The 15989-nt window shown below is 42.5% G+C and overlaps 1 long non-coding RNA gene across 1 annotated transcript; it reads left to right on the forward strand.

The window, feature by feature from the left end:
• The first annotated feature begins 10325 nt into the window (after nucleotides 1-10325).
• Nucleotides 10326-15714, forward strand: LOC132392560 (uncharacterized). Its single transcript, XR_009511584.1, has 3 exons — nucleotides 10326-10505; nucleotides 15235-15552; nucleotides 15640-15714. It is a non-coding gene; the product is annotated as an uncharacterized LOC132392560 (long non-coding RNA).
• Nucleotides 15715-15989: the final 275 nt, after the last annotated feature.

The raw sequence follows: 15989 nt of genomic DNA on the forward strand, positions 1-15989 counted from the left end.
TGTCCGCATTGATCATGCATAGAGGCAAAAAATGAGAAGCCAATAACATTGCCGTTAATGGAACACAAAATGCCTTATGAATTCCGTGCGAATTACGATCAGGCCGGGGAATGTTGATAACGTCTTTGCGAAACCATAAGGCGAAACTAGTAGATATAGGAACAGAAATAGACCATTCAGTCCATCGAATCTGCTTTCCCATTTCATCATGTCTGATCCATTTTCCTTTTTCGCCCCAATCCCCTTCTTTCTCCCCATATCCCTTCATGCTCTGACTCGTGAAGAATATGTCAAGCTTTACTTTAATTATACCCTAAGATTTGAACTCCACAGCAGCCTGAAGCAACGAAGTCCACTCGCTAGCTAAATAAATTCTCTTTCATCTTCGTTCGAAAAGGACAACCCTCTATGCCAACGCATTGTCTTCTGGTCTTAGACTACCACACCTCTGGACATCGACTCTATCGTGAATGTTCAATATCGGTTTCATTTGGGTCAACCCTTATTCTTCAGAATTCCAGTGAGCACAGGCCTGGAACCATCAAAAGCTCTTCATATAATAAGCCTTTAAATCTCGGAATTATTTTCCTAGAACAGGCCATTAAGCCTCAGAGCTAGAGGTGGAGAAGTTCAGAGGTGGCGAAGTTACTGGAAGATACTTTAATGGCCAGGACCTGCAGGCGAGAGACCAGCATTCTGGCAGGCAGATTTGCCACTGCTACTCGGGAGTGTTTAAACTAAGTAGAGGGGGGGGGGAGACGAACGGGAAATATAAGGATGGAGTTAAAGGGAAAGACAGAACAGGAAAAGTTAAGGAACACAACAGTATTAACGGGGCAGAACGCTCAGGAAGGGATTGGAGAGTATGGCCAAGTGCAATAGGATTCGACGTGAAAGTTGAGGGGAGTACTGGATTAAAAGTATTCTACGTGAATACAGGAAGTGTAAGAAAAAAAAACTGTGGATGAGCTTGAGGCTCAGTTGGTACTTGGCAAGTATGATTTTGTAGGAATAACAGAGACATGGCTGCAAGACGACCAGGACTGGGAAAAAATATTCAAGGGTATGCGATCTATCGAAAGGACAAACAAGTGGGCAAAGGGGTTGGGGCTGCTCTGTGGGTGAGGAATGAAATTCAGTCCCTTGCGAGGGGTGACATAGAGATGTAGAGTCAGTATGGATAAAGCTGAGAAATTGTAAGGGCTAAAAGACCATAATGGGAGTTATATATAGGCCACCAATCAGTAGCCTGGATATAGGGTGCAGGTTGAATCAAGAGTTAAAATTGGCATGTCGCAAAGGTAATGCTGTGGTTGTTAATGGGGGATTTCAGCATACAGGTAGACGGGAAAATCGGGTTGGTATTGGAGCCCATGAAAGGGAGTTTGTGGAGTGCCTCCGAGATGGATTCTAGAGCAGCTTGTACCGGAACCTACCAGGGAGAAGGCAATTCTGAATTTATGTGTAATAAACAGGATTTGATAAGGGAACTCGTGGTAGTGACCATAATATGATAAGTTTTAATCTACATTTGAGAAGGAGAAGGGAAAATCGGAAGTGTCAGTATTACAGTTGAGCAAAGGGGACTATGGAGCCATGCGGGAAGATGTGGCCAAAGTTGACTGAAAAGATACCCTAGCAGGGATGACAGTGGAGCAACAATGGCAGATATTTCTGGAAACAATACAGAAGGTGTAGGATCAGTTCATTCCAAAGAGGAAGATAGATTCTATGGGGAGTAAGGGGCAACCGTGGCTGACAAGGAAAATCAAGGACAGTATAAAAATAAAAGAAAAGAAGAATAAAATAACAAAGATGAATTGGAAGCCAGGGGATTGGGAAACTTTTAAAGAGCAACAGAAGATAACTAAAAAGGCAATACGGGGAGAAAAGATGAGAACGAAGGTAAGGTATCGAGAATATAAAGCAAGATAGTCAAAGCTTCTTTAGGTATCTGAAGACGAAAAACAAACAGTTAAGATCAAAATTGGGCCCTTGAAGACAGAAACGGATGAATTTATTATTGGGGAACAAGGAAATGGCAGGCGGATTGAACAGGTACGTTGGATCTGTCTTCACTAGGGAAGACACAAACAATCTCCCAGATGTATCAATGGCTAGAGGACCTAGGGTAACGGAGGAACTGAAGGGAATTCACATTAGGCAGAAAATGGTGTTGGGTAGACTGATGGACTGAAGGCTGATAAATCCCCACGGCCGGATCGTCTGCATCCCAGGGTACTTAAGGAGGTGACTCTAGAAATCGTGGACGCATTGGTAATAATTTTCCAATGATCTATAGATTCAGAATCAATTACTGTGGATTGCAGTTTAGGTAATGTTATCCCACTTTTTAAGAAAGGCACGAGAGAGAAAACGGAATTATAGACCAGTTATCCTCACATCAGTGGTTCGGAAGATGCTGGAGTCAATTATAAAAGTTGAAATAGCGGCACATTTGGATAGCAGTAACAGGATCGGTCCGAGTCAGCATGGACTAACGAAGAGGAAATCCCGCTTGACTAATCTTCTGGAAGTTTTTGAGGATGTAACTATGAAAATGGACGAGGGAAAACCAGTGGATACAATGTACCTGCACTTTCAGAGGACCTTTGATAAGGTCCCACATGGGAGATTAGTGGGCCAAATTAGAGCAAATGGTACTGGGGGTAGGATACTGACATGGGTAGAAAATTGGTTGGCAGATAGGAAACAAAGTGTAGGCATTAACAGGTCATTTTGAGAATGAAATGCAGTGACTAGTGGGATACCGCAATGCTTGGTTCGGGGACCGCAGCTATTTATAATATACATTAATGATTTTGATGAAGGGATTAAAAGTAACATTAGCAAATTTGCAGATGACACTAAGCTGGGTGGCAGTGGATAATGCAGGGTGACTTGTACAGGTGAGTGGGCAGATGCTTAGCAGATGCAGATTAATGTGGATAAATGTGAGGTTATCCACTTTAGAGGCAGGAACAGGAAGTGAGATTACTATCTTGATGGTGTCAAGTTAGGAAAATGGGAAGTATCTAGGTGTCCTCGTACATCAGGCACAGAAAGTAAGCATGCAGGTACAGCAGGCAGTGAGGAAAGCTAATGGCATGTTGGCCTTCAGAACAAGATGAGTTCAGTGTAGGAGCAAAGAGGTCCTTCTTGACTATTGTGTGCAGTTTTGGTCCCCAAATTTCAGGAAGGAAATTCTTGCTATTGAGAGAGGGCAGCTTAGGTTCACGAGGTTAATTCCCTGAATAGCGGGACTGTTATATGTTGAAACACTGGAGCGATTGGGCTTGTATACACTGGAATTTAGAAGGATGAGATGTTATCTAATTGACACATATAAGATTATTAACGGATTGGACACGCTATAGGCAGGAAACATGTTCCCGATGTTGGGCGAGTACAGAACCAGAAGATACAGTTTAAGAATAAGGGGGTAGGGCATTCAGAACAGAGTTGAGGGAAAACATTTTCACTCAGAGAGTTGTGGATCTGTGGAATGCTCTGCCTCAGAAGGCAGTGGAGGCCAATTCTCTGGTTGCTTTCAAGAAAGAGTTGGATAGAGCTCTTAAAGGTAGCGGAGTCAAGGATATGGGGAGAAGGCAGGAAAGGGGTGTTGATTGTGTATGATCAGCCATAATGACAGTGAATGGCGGCGCTGGCTCGAAGTGTCGAATGCCCTAATCCTGCACCTATTGTCTATTGTCTATTATCTAACGTTTATTTATCAAGAGAATCTGATTAGAAGGCAGAATGGTGCTGTGAATGGGAAATTGTGTTCAACAGAACTTTGTAAGGTTTTTAAAAAAAGATTTAACAAAATGTGTAAATGAAGGTAGGTGATGTTGTACATGAGATTTCAGCAAAGGCATTGATGAGGTTCCACATGGCAGCCTGGTTTGAAAGATTCCCTTGTCCATTGTTCCCTCCCCACTGATCTCCCTCCTGGCAATTATCCTTGTAAGTGGAGGAAGTGCAGCACCTGTCCCTACATCTACCACACCCCATTCAGGGTCCCAAACAGTCCTTCAATACTTCAGCTGTGAGTATTCTGGCTTCATCTACTGTATTCAGTGCTTCCGATGTGTCCTGCTGTTTATCAGTAAGACCCGGCGTAGATCGGGAGTCCTTTTCAGCGAGAAGGTACACTCCGTTCTTCAAAAAAAAAAAAGAGTGGGGTCTCCCAGCGGCCATCCATTTCAATTCTGCTTCCCATTCCCATTCTGCCATGAGCCTCTTCCTGCTGCCGCGATGAAGCCACACTCTGGATGGACGAATATTCCCTCATATTTTGTCTGGGTAGCCCCAACCTAACCCGATGGCATGAACTTTGAATTTTTCGAACTTTCGCTAATGTGTTCTCCTCCCCTTTACCATTCGCCATTTCCAATACGCTCTCACACTTTATCCTCCTGCCTGCCTGTCACCTCTCTCGGATGATCCTCCCGCTTTGCTTTCTTCCATTGTCCTCTGTAATCAGCTTGCCCCTTTTTCTAGACCTGTATGCAGCCAATTTTCCAGCTCTTTACTTCACCGCTTCCCCCTACTGGTGGCTGCTATCTCATTGTGCTTTATCCTCCCCACACTTTCTTACCCTGAATCGTCATCTTTTTATCCCAGTCCCAATGAAAGGACGCCGCCCTAAGTGTGCACGAAACGTGGACTCTACTCTTTTCCATTGATGCTGCCTGGCCTGCTGGGTTTCTCCAGTATTTGGCGTATATTGCTTGGATTTCCAGCATCCATAGATTTTCTCATGTTTATGATAAGACCTCATAATGTATTGGAGAAAAAATGTTCTGGTTCAACGAGGCTATGAACGTATCTGCATAGTATGTACCTTCAGTGCGTTCAATTTCGATGAATTTTCCTGCGGAGAAACCGTTGTCAGGTAGCCATGTGGAGAAGTTGAAAAATCAACCAGTTTCTCAATTTTATTATTTAATCTGTTTTTATTGAGAGTAATTAACTGCCTTCAATTATTACTAAAACAGGGAAGAATGGACCACGCTTGGTTGATGGGAAGAGCAGATGCTCTGGCCGTGTGGAAGTCCTGCACGGAGGCCAGTGGGGGACACTTTGTGATGAATACTTTAGCCTGGAAGATGCTGCCGTGGTTTGTGAACATCTACAGTGCGGAGCAGTAAATGCAACTCCTAGAGGTGCTACCTTTAGCGAAGGAAAAGGACCATTGTGGAAGGATGACTACCGTTGTCTAGGGAACGAGACCCGATTAACTGATTGTCCAGTCTCAGCCTGGGGTCAGGTTAACTGTTCACATTGGAATGACGCTGGTCTCATCTGCTCTGGTGAGTCACAAAGAATGTCGGACAGAAAGTAACTACTCATTGGTCGTAGAAATTTTCACAAAGGTGATGTTTTAAATCATTTAACGATTTTGTTTTTTAGTTGTGATCACGTCTGTTTAAGATTAAGACGATTGTTACAGCTCCTTAATTTTAAAAACACAGGCCATGAATCCATTTTAGATTTATTAGAAATAGACAGTGCTTTAGTATAGAGTGAATGATTCTGAAGTTAGAGTCTAATTGTGTATAAGACAATATATTTATTAGTATAGTAGTTTTTGGCACAATGTAAAATTACACAAATATAGGAATATATTATTTATGCAGAGACTACCTGGGATATAGATTTAAAAAATGAGTAGACAAAGGACAATAAGAAATAAAGGACCCCATTACAATTCGCTGTGGATGAACAGAGTCTGGCATTGTTACTTAGAACATAGAATATTACAGCAAAACACTATTCCTTCGGCGCATCATGTTTTGCCGACCACGTTAACCTACTGTACTATCAGTCCAATCTTTCGCGACTGTACAACCATTCATTATTTTTCTATCGTCCATGTCCCTACAGTATCTCCCTCTATTTGCATCAGTAGCAGGCCGTTCCGTGCACACTACTCGGCTCTCTGCGTAAGAAAAGCTCAGCTCTGATATCTTCCCTTTTCTTTCCTCGATTCGCCGTAAGGTTAATCCTGTATGCAATCGCCCCTTTGAGCTTCGGGAAAAGTCTCTGTCTATCCACACTGCATAAGGCTCTTACCATTTTTTACACCTCGATGAATTCCAAGCCTGGTCTGCTTCACTCAAAGAGGGAAAGAAAAACAGTCCCTTTATGTTTTGTGTGTGCGAGGTCCTCCCCCTCACGTCTCCTAAACAGAAGCAGAAAAACGCTCCTGGGATGCTTGAGTTTAATGTTCGGGAACAAAATAAAGAGATTTATGAAACAAATCAGTGCCAACAGCGTAGCTTTGACGGGGGATCAGAATACATAACACATTCAGTAGTTATCAATATGTTCGAAGTTAAAACAGTATACTTCATATTTCCAGTTCCGGAGATGAAGTGCAGAAAGCGTGTTTATAGCTGAAATGGACTGAAAAACTTTACTGATGTTGCTCGCAAGCTAAGTCACACGTGGGGACACTTGTGTATAAAACAAACTCCGCTGTAAAATCGGATAAAAATATATGTTGAATACTCTCGATTGATATTAACTGTTTTATCTAACTTCTTCGATATCGTAGCTGAAAAGTGGTCTTTGAGACTGAGCGATGGAGGAGGCCGCTGCGATGGCCGATTGGAAGTTTATGATAATGGCACCTGGCATAGAGTGCAGGATAAAATTTGGAACCTCGATGATGCAAATGTTGTCTGTAGAGAACTGCGCTGCGGCTTCGCCACATCCATCTACAACTCCTCAAGATACAGAGAAACTGCACGGCCCATTCTGGTGACCGAAGGTCGATGTGATGGAAATGAGACGTATCTGCGAAACTGCAAAACTTCTTTCTTGCAAAGGTCTTCTGCTAACATCACGGGCGTTGGTGTCCGGTGTTCAGGTGAATATTGTCAAAAACGTGCCAATAATAGCTTGTAAACTGGTGTGGCCATTAATAATGCATCAAGAAATTCGGAATCATTCAGGCATACGGATCGGTATCTAGCCAGATCGGTGCAAATTTCCAAATTGAAGTATTTCAATTTTATACTACAATGAACCCCGACCACAGCACCGCATACCCCACGTAGACACAGCGCCTCCCAATACCACGGTCCATATACTCTACAGCATTTATAGATTTCAGAGGGTAAGTACAGGGTGAAAGCCCATTTTGCAGGCTGTATAGTTACGAGAATGAAGTTTCAGATGTGTGTGTGTATATATATATATCTATCTATCTATCTATCTATCTATCTATAGGAAACTCTCAGACTGAACTCTCATTATGAGGTCTTTCAGTGAACATGGTGTGCTCTATTTTATACATTCGCTGACAATGAAAATATCATTTTGTTCAAGGGATGCTGGTTACAGCAATTAAAACGCAATCTATGGAAAAATATCAGTAGGTGGCAGCGCAGCGGTGATACTGTAGCGCGCAGAAACTGCATTAGTTTGGTTGTGAAACTATCCGTCTTTATTTGCGTGTGCATTACCACAGTCAATAGATGTGCGTTTATTACCCTCGTAAAGAGATGTCTGCTTGACTGCAGACAAAACAACAGTGAATGGACTGCGATGAAGGGTACATCTGTTTGTTTATTCATCAAAGAAAAACATTATATCCCAGAACACTTCTCTTATCGGGTAGACAACACCTCTAATACATACTCTCCAATACTCACTAGTGTGTGTGTGTGTGTGTGTGTGTGTGTGTGTGTGTGTGTGTGTGTGTCTGTGTGTGTGTGTGTGTGGGTGGCTGTGGACTATGGAAACAATGACAGTAGGACGGGTATCAGACGGTGATGATGACTGGCAAATGAGAAGGTATCAGAGGGGACGGAGAACGGGGAACGGGGAATGGAGAAAGAGAGAATAGAGAGCGGCTGTTGGAGAAATGACCAGAAGTGGCAGGTATTTCTTCCGGGTTAAGGAGGGCGGAATTTTGATCACCTTGACGTTCATGGGGAATGCAGTTTTCGGATTAAACTTCGGATATTTCAGCCTGATGCTGCAGGTGCAAGATTTGCCAAGTAAAGAGCAACGAAACAGAATAGTTAAGCGGCTGATGTCTGGACTTATTTCACGGTAAATGACTTATGTTTAGAGGATCAAAACATGGGTCAATTGTGACGCTACGAATTTTCAGTGTTTATCCGATAATTGCCATTAGATTCACGTCGAGCGAAATTCTCAGAGATTTTCTTTGTATGCGTTTGTGTGCACTACTGCTTTAAAATGAAATATGATATAATTTGCTCATCCAGCCAGATGTGCATTGACAGTGCTGCACGGAATTCAATTATTTCGTATTTATGTTGCACAGATATAAGTTTTGTACTCAAATATTTAATGTAATGCGATTTTGCAGTCATGCGACGATAATTGGGCTGATATAGTACAGTGATTTCCGAAATGGAGTACTGGTGGAGAAGTTGATCTGTGAGTGAATGTCCCGTTCAGAAAAAAAAATAGATCAAAACTACTTCGAATACCAAGTGTTACCACCGTTTTCATACTTACCCAAAAAGCACATCTTCATTATGACGATATAATGAAATGGAGCTGTTACGTGAGACTTCATACGTCCCTTTAGCAAAGATCCTTCCTCTACCAGGGATGAGGTTCTTCTGGTTTATTTTGACATTTTCTTAGCACTTATTTTCTTATTCCATGTTGGAGGTTGGGTTTGTCCATGACAGAGTTGCTTACTATACCATAGCAAAAGCATGCTATCAATTGAGAACCAAGTAGACAAGCTGCTAATTAAACTCTGAAAATGTAAACGCTATTGATGTTCACCCCAGATAATTATATATAGTATTTGGATACTAGACAACGGTCAAATTTTGAGATGGCTGTAGCAGCAGTAAGAGCACAGACGTTATTATTAATTGGGGAAACCAACAACAACAGCAACAACAACAACAAAATCATCAAATGTATTGTGAAAAGTTGATATTTTCTGGTCTGAACACAAGGAATAGAAGTTAAGATTTACACTTAAAACAGCACTTGCAACATTTGAAATATAGGTCAAGTTAAACAATATTTGAAACTCCATCTTAATGAGGTATGAATGTAAATGGCTGGCAAGACACAAACGTCCCTGGAAAGTCACAGCAGTTGTGTGCACTCGTCGTTGGGAAAGAAAAAAAAAAAAAGCAAAGGAAGAGGCAGCCAAAAGAGCTAGCGATATGTTTGTTCATCAAAAGCAATCAGTTCCCTGTCTTTTTTTTTTCTCCAGAATTATGAGGATCTGGTTTGGCTGATGACTATCCTACGGATAATTTCCAACACTCAATTTCCATGATGGTCTTTGATCTGCTGTTTGATATGAATTATATTAATTGGCAAAGTCTATCATTCATTATTCAGTAGAGTTTACACCGGAACCCTATCTGCACGATTAACGAAGCACTCACTTAACATCCCAGAAAATACAGATAACAATGATGTATCACAATCTAAAAAATGATGTAGTTCTGTTGTAGACTGATTGAATTCCTGTATATGTGAAGACATCATGCCGAGTAAGACACGAGTCCATGAACATCAGTTCCTTATCAATTCCTGGCAGAATGTGACTAATTGGATCACCCCATACTTGATATTGTGATTGGACAGCCGTAGATCTTGGGCAGGAGGTACAGTAGTAATATTCTCTCCTCCCAGCGATATGGTCCAAAGCACTTTCCACTGCTTTGGAAGAGGAATACATCCTTCAAGTTACAGGGAACCACTCTGATATCGACCATGCTTCATACAGTGAAAATGTCAGATTAGAAGAAATACCACCAGCCACCCCCCACCCCCCTCCGGCAGAGTAAAGTGGCAAATGCCTGCCACCATGATTGATCTATGGTACTACATGCGGTACAATGGTGAAAGAGAAGCTCCACCGGGGACATTGAATGCCCAACGTTCTATGCAGGGCGTAAATGTGAAGTGCCATAACCTGGTTCAGACATAAACCAGTGACTGTGCGCGCAGTTCAGTCGAACGATCAAATCCGCGCTGCAGCCTTACTAAATTCTTACAAACTTTTGGTTTTGAATTTATACTTCAGCAACTTCAATTTCCAACATGCTGTGAAATGATTGCACAATTATTTTCAAACCTTAATATCAGAAGAAGTTTCATAAATGAAAACGAGGTGATGAGCTCAATTTGTAATGCAATGAGTAACCTTGTATGTTTCTGTTCAACAGACCACATGCAGTTAAGGCTATTCGGAAGTGAAGATGCATGTGCTGGAAGACTGGAGGTTTATTACAATGGATCCTGGGGAACAGTCTGTGATGACTCCTGGGATCTGGTTAATGCTAACGTGGTATGTAGGCAACTAAGGTGTGGTTATGCTTTGGAGAAAAAAAAAACTCCGAACTGTGGACGAAGCACTGGAGAAATTTGGTTGGATGAAGTGAGATGTTCGGGTAATGAGAAGTATCTCTGGACATGTCCTTCGGCGCTGTGGGGCGATCATGACTGCAGCCATAAAGAAGATGTGACAGTGGAGTGTTCCGGTAAGCGTAATTACACTATGCCGATTTTCTGCAATGTGGTATTGGAGTCTTCACTTTGGAGACGTGTTAAACGATTTATAGCACACATTCGGGTCATTGAAACGTAAACACAGAAACATAGAAATCTCAGAATCAGAATCAGACTCTAATCGCCAAGTACCTTGTGCACATACAAGGCAATTACTTCCGGCAGATGTTGCCTCTCTGCTCATAACAATAATAATGATAAATAAAAAATGAAAATATAGATTATACATACAAGTAGTGCAATCCAAGTAATAGTTAGCCGGCAGTTAACCGGCAGTTAACTGTTCTGCAAAGTGACCGCAGTAGGGAAAAAACTTCTCCAGTGCCTATTAGTCTTAGTCTGGAGGGATCTGAAGCGCCTACCAGACGGAAGCAGTTCAAACAGTCCATGAAATCAATAGCACTTTACAGGCCTTTCGGCCCACACTGTTGCGCCGACCATGTAAACTACTCAGGAAACTGCCAACAATATCCCTACCAAATAGCCTATATTTTTCTAAGCTCCATGTACCTATCTCGACCACCGACACTGGCACTGAATTCCACGCGTCCGCCACTAAAACACAGACAATACTGTTGCAGTAAGAGGCGAGTGGGTATAAAAAATAAGTTGATGCGGAACAGCCATTTTGATTATTAGGGGGACCAGAACAGCACATTTGCTCGCAGATGTTGAACAGACTGATCATGCTGTGAAGAGGAGACAAAATTGTTAACGACGCCAATAGTACATGCAAGATGTTAGAATCGAAAGAGTGAAAGATAATCTTTGCGTAAACTGCAAAGACTGAGTACTGGTTATAGAGAAGACAACAAGGTCGCTTCTCAAGCAATTGCATCAGGAAGCGCCCTATTATCTAATGGGTGCTGTCAGCAGAATGGACACTGAAGGAGAAGTTATTTCCAAAGGCTGAAAGTTTTCACTGATTGTGACATTTTGCATGGACCTTTACCGTTTATTTCCGACTATTTATTTCTTGCAGCTCCGCTTATTCTCGCTATCATACCTGAGCAGGGGAAAAATAAACAAAAACCTCTTCCCCATTTTCAAACAAAACATTCTCAGATTTAGTGCCTGAACTTGCCTGAAGACCAGCAGAAGTGTAGTACCAGTGCCACGGTTCCGATCCTCCAAATTCCTTAATTAACTAGATTATATATTTTTGTTAGCAACATGGACTAGCTGCAGCACAATTCGGCCCACAACGCTGTGCCGAATATGTCACTACCGTAGAACTGCCGAGGATTTACCCATAGCTCTCTAATTTTCTAGGCTCTGTGTGACCATACAGGAGTCTCTTAAAATATTCAGTCCTTTCCTCTCCACCACTTCCGCCGGCAGCCCATTCTACACACTCACCACCCTGCGTAAAAAAAAAACTTACCCCTGATATCTCCTTTGTATCTACTTCCAAACAACGTAAAACAGGGCCCTCTGCAAGTAGCCATTTCAGACCTGGGAAAAAGCATTTGACGATCCAGACGATCAATCCCTCTCATCATCTTATACACTGTACCTCTGTCAGGTCACCTCTCATCCTCTGTCGCTACAAAGAGAAAAGGCGTTCAGTCAATCTATTCTCATAAGGCATGCTCCCCAATCAAGGCAACATACTTGTCAATCTCCACAGCAGCCTTTCTATGATTTCCACGTCCTTCCTGTGGTGCTGCGACCAGAATTGAGCACAGCACTCCAAGTGGGGTCTGACTAGTGTCCTATATAGGTGTAACATTGCCTCTCGACTCTTAAATTTAATCCCACGATTGATGAAAGCCAATGCACCGTATGCCTTCTTAATCATAGAGCTGCGTAACAGTTTTGAGTGTCCTATGGAGTCGGACCCCAGAATCCCTCTGATCCTCCATACTACCGAGAGTCTTACCATTGATACTATATTCTGCCATCATATTTGACCTACCGAAATGAACCACCTCACACTTATCCGGACTGAACTCCATCTGTCACTTCTCAGCCCTGCTTTGCGTCCTATCAATGTCCCGTTGGATTCTCTGACAGCCCTCCACAAAGCCATCCATAACATCCCCATAACAACCCCAACATTTGTGTCATCTGCAAATTTACTAAGAGAACCCAGCACTTACTCATCCAGGTCATTTATTAAGACCACAAAGAGTAGGGGTCCCAGAGCAGATCCCTGAGGCACAGCATTGGTCACCGTCCTCCATGCAGTATATGACCCGTGTACAACCACAGTTTGTCTTCAGAGGGCAAGCTAGTTCTAGATCCACAAAACAATGTCCCCTTGGATCCCATGCCTTCTTACTTTTTCAATAAACCTTGACTAAGGTACCTTACTAAATGGCTTACTTAAATCCATATACACTGCATGTACGGCTCTAACTTCATCGATGTGTTTAGTCAAACCCTCAAAAGATTCAACCAGTCTCGTAAGGCACTAGCTGCTTTTGACAATCCCCAATCATATTACGCCTAACGACATGTTCATAAATCCTGCCTCTCAGAATATTCTCCATCAGATTACCAAATACTGAAATAAGACTGACTGGCCTATAGTTTCCTGGGCTATCCCTACTGCCATTCTTGTATCAAGGGACAATATCTGCAGTTCCCAATCCTCCGCAACCTCTCCCCTCCTCATTGGTGATACAATGATAACTGCCAGAGGCTCTGAAATATCCTCCCTCGCTTCCCACAGAAGCCTGGGGTAAATCACGTACGGTCCCGGTGAATGATCAAACTTGAAGCTTTCCGAAAGCTCCAGCACATCGTCTTTCTTAATATCAGCATGCTCAAGCTTTTCAGTCTCCTGCAAGTCATCACTACAATCACCAAGATCCTTTTCCTTTGTGAAAACTGAAGTAAAGTATTCATTAAGTACCTCTGCTATATCTTCCGGTTCCATACATACTTCCCCACAGTCACACTTTATAGGTCCTATTCTTTCACGTCTTATCCTCTTGCTCTTCACACACTGGTAGAATGCTTTGGGATTTTCCATAATACTGCCCATCCAGGTCTTCTCATGGCCCCTTCTGGCTCTCCTAATTTTCTTCTTAAGATCCTTCCTATTAGCCTTATGTTAGGAGGCATGGGTTCCAAAGTGACATTGCTTTGTGGATCGAGAACTGGCTTGTAATGTTAGAGATCTTCTAGATCACTAACATTACCTAGCTCTCTGAAACTTTTGTAAGCTTTTCTTTTCTTCTTGTCTAGATTTATTTTAACCTTTGTACACCACGGTTCCTGTACCCTACCATAACTTCCCTGTCTCATTGGAACGTACCTGTGCAGAACTCGACACAAGTATCCCCTGAACGTTTGCCACATTTCTTCAATTCTTTTCCTTGAGAATATCTGTTTCCAATTTAAGCTACCAATTTCCTCCTTGATAGTCTCGTAATTCTCCTAACTCCAATTAAACATTTTTCCCAACTTATCTGTTCCTATCTCACTCCAATGCTATTGTAAAGGAGACAGAATTATGATCACTATCTCTAAAATGCTCTTCCACTGAGAGATCTAACACCTGAGCAGATTCTTTTCCCAATACCAAATCAAGTACAGCCTCTCCTCTTGTAGGAATTTCTACATCTTGTGTCAATAAACTTTCTTGAATACACCTAACAAACTCCAACCTATCTAAACCCCTTGCTCCAGGGAGATGCCAATCGATTTCTGGGAACTTAAAATCTCCCATCACATCAGTTCTGATATTATTACACCTTTTCAGGATCTGTTTCTCTATCTGATCCACGATGCTCCTGTCACTATTGGGCGGCCTATAAGAAACACCCAGTAAAGTTATTTTACACTTCCCGTTCCTAACCTCCACCCACAGAGACTCCATAGACTATCCCTCCAGGGTGTCCATCTTTTCTGCAACCGAGGCACTGAACTGACCAACAGTGCCACGCCCCCACCTCTTTTGCCTCCCTCCCTGTCCTTTCTGTAACATCTAAACCTGATACTTGAAGTACCCATTACTGTCCTTGAGCCATCCAAGTCTCTGTAATTAACACCACATCATATCTCCAAGTACTGATCCACGCTCTAAGCTCATCGCATTGTTCACAACACTCTTTGCGTTAAAATAGACGCATCTCAAACCTTCGATCTGAGCGCGTTCCTTCTCTATCACCTGCCTATCCTCCCTCTTGCACTGTCTACAAGCTTTCTCTATTCGTGAGCTAACCTCCTCTTACTCAGTCTCTTCATTTCGGTTCCCCTCACCCTAGCACTTCTAGTTTGAACTTTCCCCTAAAGCCTTAGCAAACCTCCCCGCCAGGTTATTGGTCCTCCTTGGATTTAGGGGCAACCCGTCCTGTTTGTTACAGGTCATACCTGTCCGAAAAGAGGTCCCAATGAACTAGAAATCACAATCCCTGCCCCCTGCTCCAAACCCTCAGCCACGCATTTGTCCTCCAACTCATTGTATTCATATTCTCAATGTCACGTGGCACAGACAGTAATCCCGAGATTACTACCTTTCAGGTCCTGCTTCTCAACTTCTTTCTTAACACCCTGTAGTCTGTTGTTCCCTGATTTCCTTACCTGTCCACACGTTACGTTCCCTTATGAGTGTATCTAGCGATTTCAGTTGTTTTGAGGTATCGCAAATATCTATCTCGTGCCTTTTTTATTTATAAAAACAAGTTAAGTTTTCTACCGTACGAAAATATTATTTCTACCGTACGTTTGCATTAACTACTTTGTTCTCAGAACACAAAGAGATGCGCCTTGTGAAAGGAAAACACAGCTGCGAAGGGAGAGTGGAAGTGCGGTACCATGGGAGATGGGGAACAGTTTGTTCCGAAGAACTGGATAGTGAAGCTGCGAATGTGATCTGCAAGCAAATGAACTGCGGAACCTTGGAATCTATCGACTATTACTCCCAGAAATACGAAAAAGGATCTGATCCAATATGGCTGGATGGAATAAAATGTCTCTCGTACGAGTCGACTCTTTGGCAGTGTCATGCAAAACCTTGGGGGAAACACGACTGTCAATATAACTCACATGCAGGTGTTGAATGTAAAGGTAAAAGATGGAACACATTATATGGCGATTTGTATTCTAAACATCGTTGCTAAAAATAAATAGACAAAATTTTTCTCTTCTCATCAGAGGCCAAAAAACCGGACCGGTCCAGTGTAAAGGTTTGCGAAGCACGCAATATATCTCAACCTGTTTATGCAGCAGGTAATCTAAACTACAAGTTGCAATATCATTTTAAATTCCATTTCGAAGTTATGATTAATGCAACATCAGTGTTTTCTCCTGCATTAGAACCAACGTTGCGCGTTTCTGGCGGCAAAACCAATTGCTCTGGAAGGTTGGAGATAAAGTTCAATAATATCTGGGGCACGATATGTGATGATTCCTGGGATCTGGCCGATGCCAATGTGGCGTGCAGGCAGTTGGGCTGTGGCTCTGCCCTTTTGACTGGAGTGCCGGATAAAATTATCCAGGACGTC

This window comes from Hypanus sabinus, chromosome 1 (genome assembly GCF_030144855.1).
Source record: "Hypanus sabinus isolate sHypSab1 chromosome 1, sHypSab1.hap1, whole genome shotgun sequence".
NCBI lineage: Eukaryota > Metazoa > Chordata > Chondrichthyes > Myliobatiformes > Dasyatidae > Hypanus > Hypanus sabinus.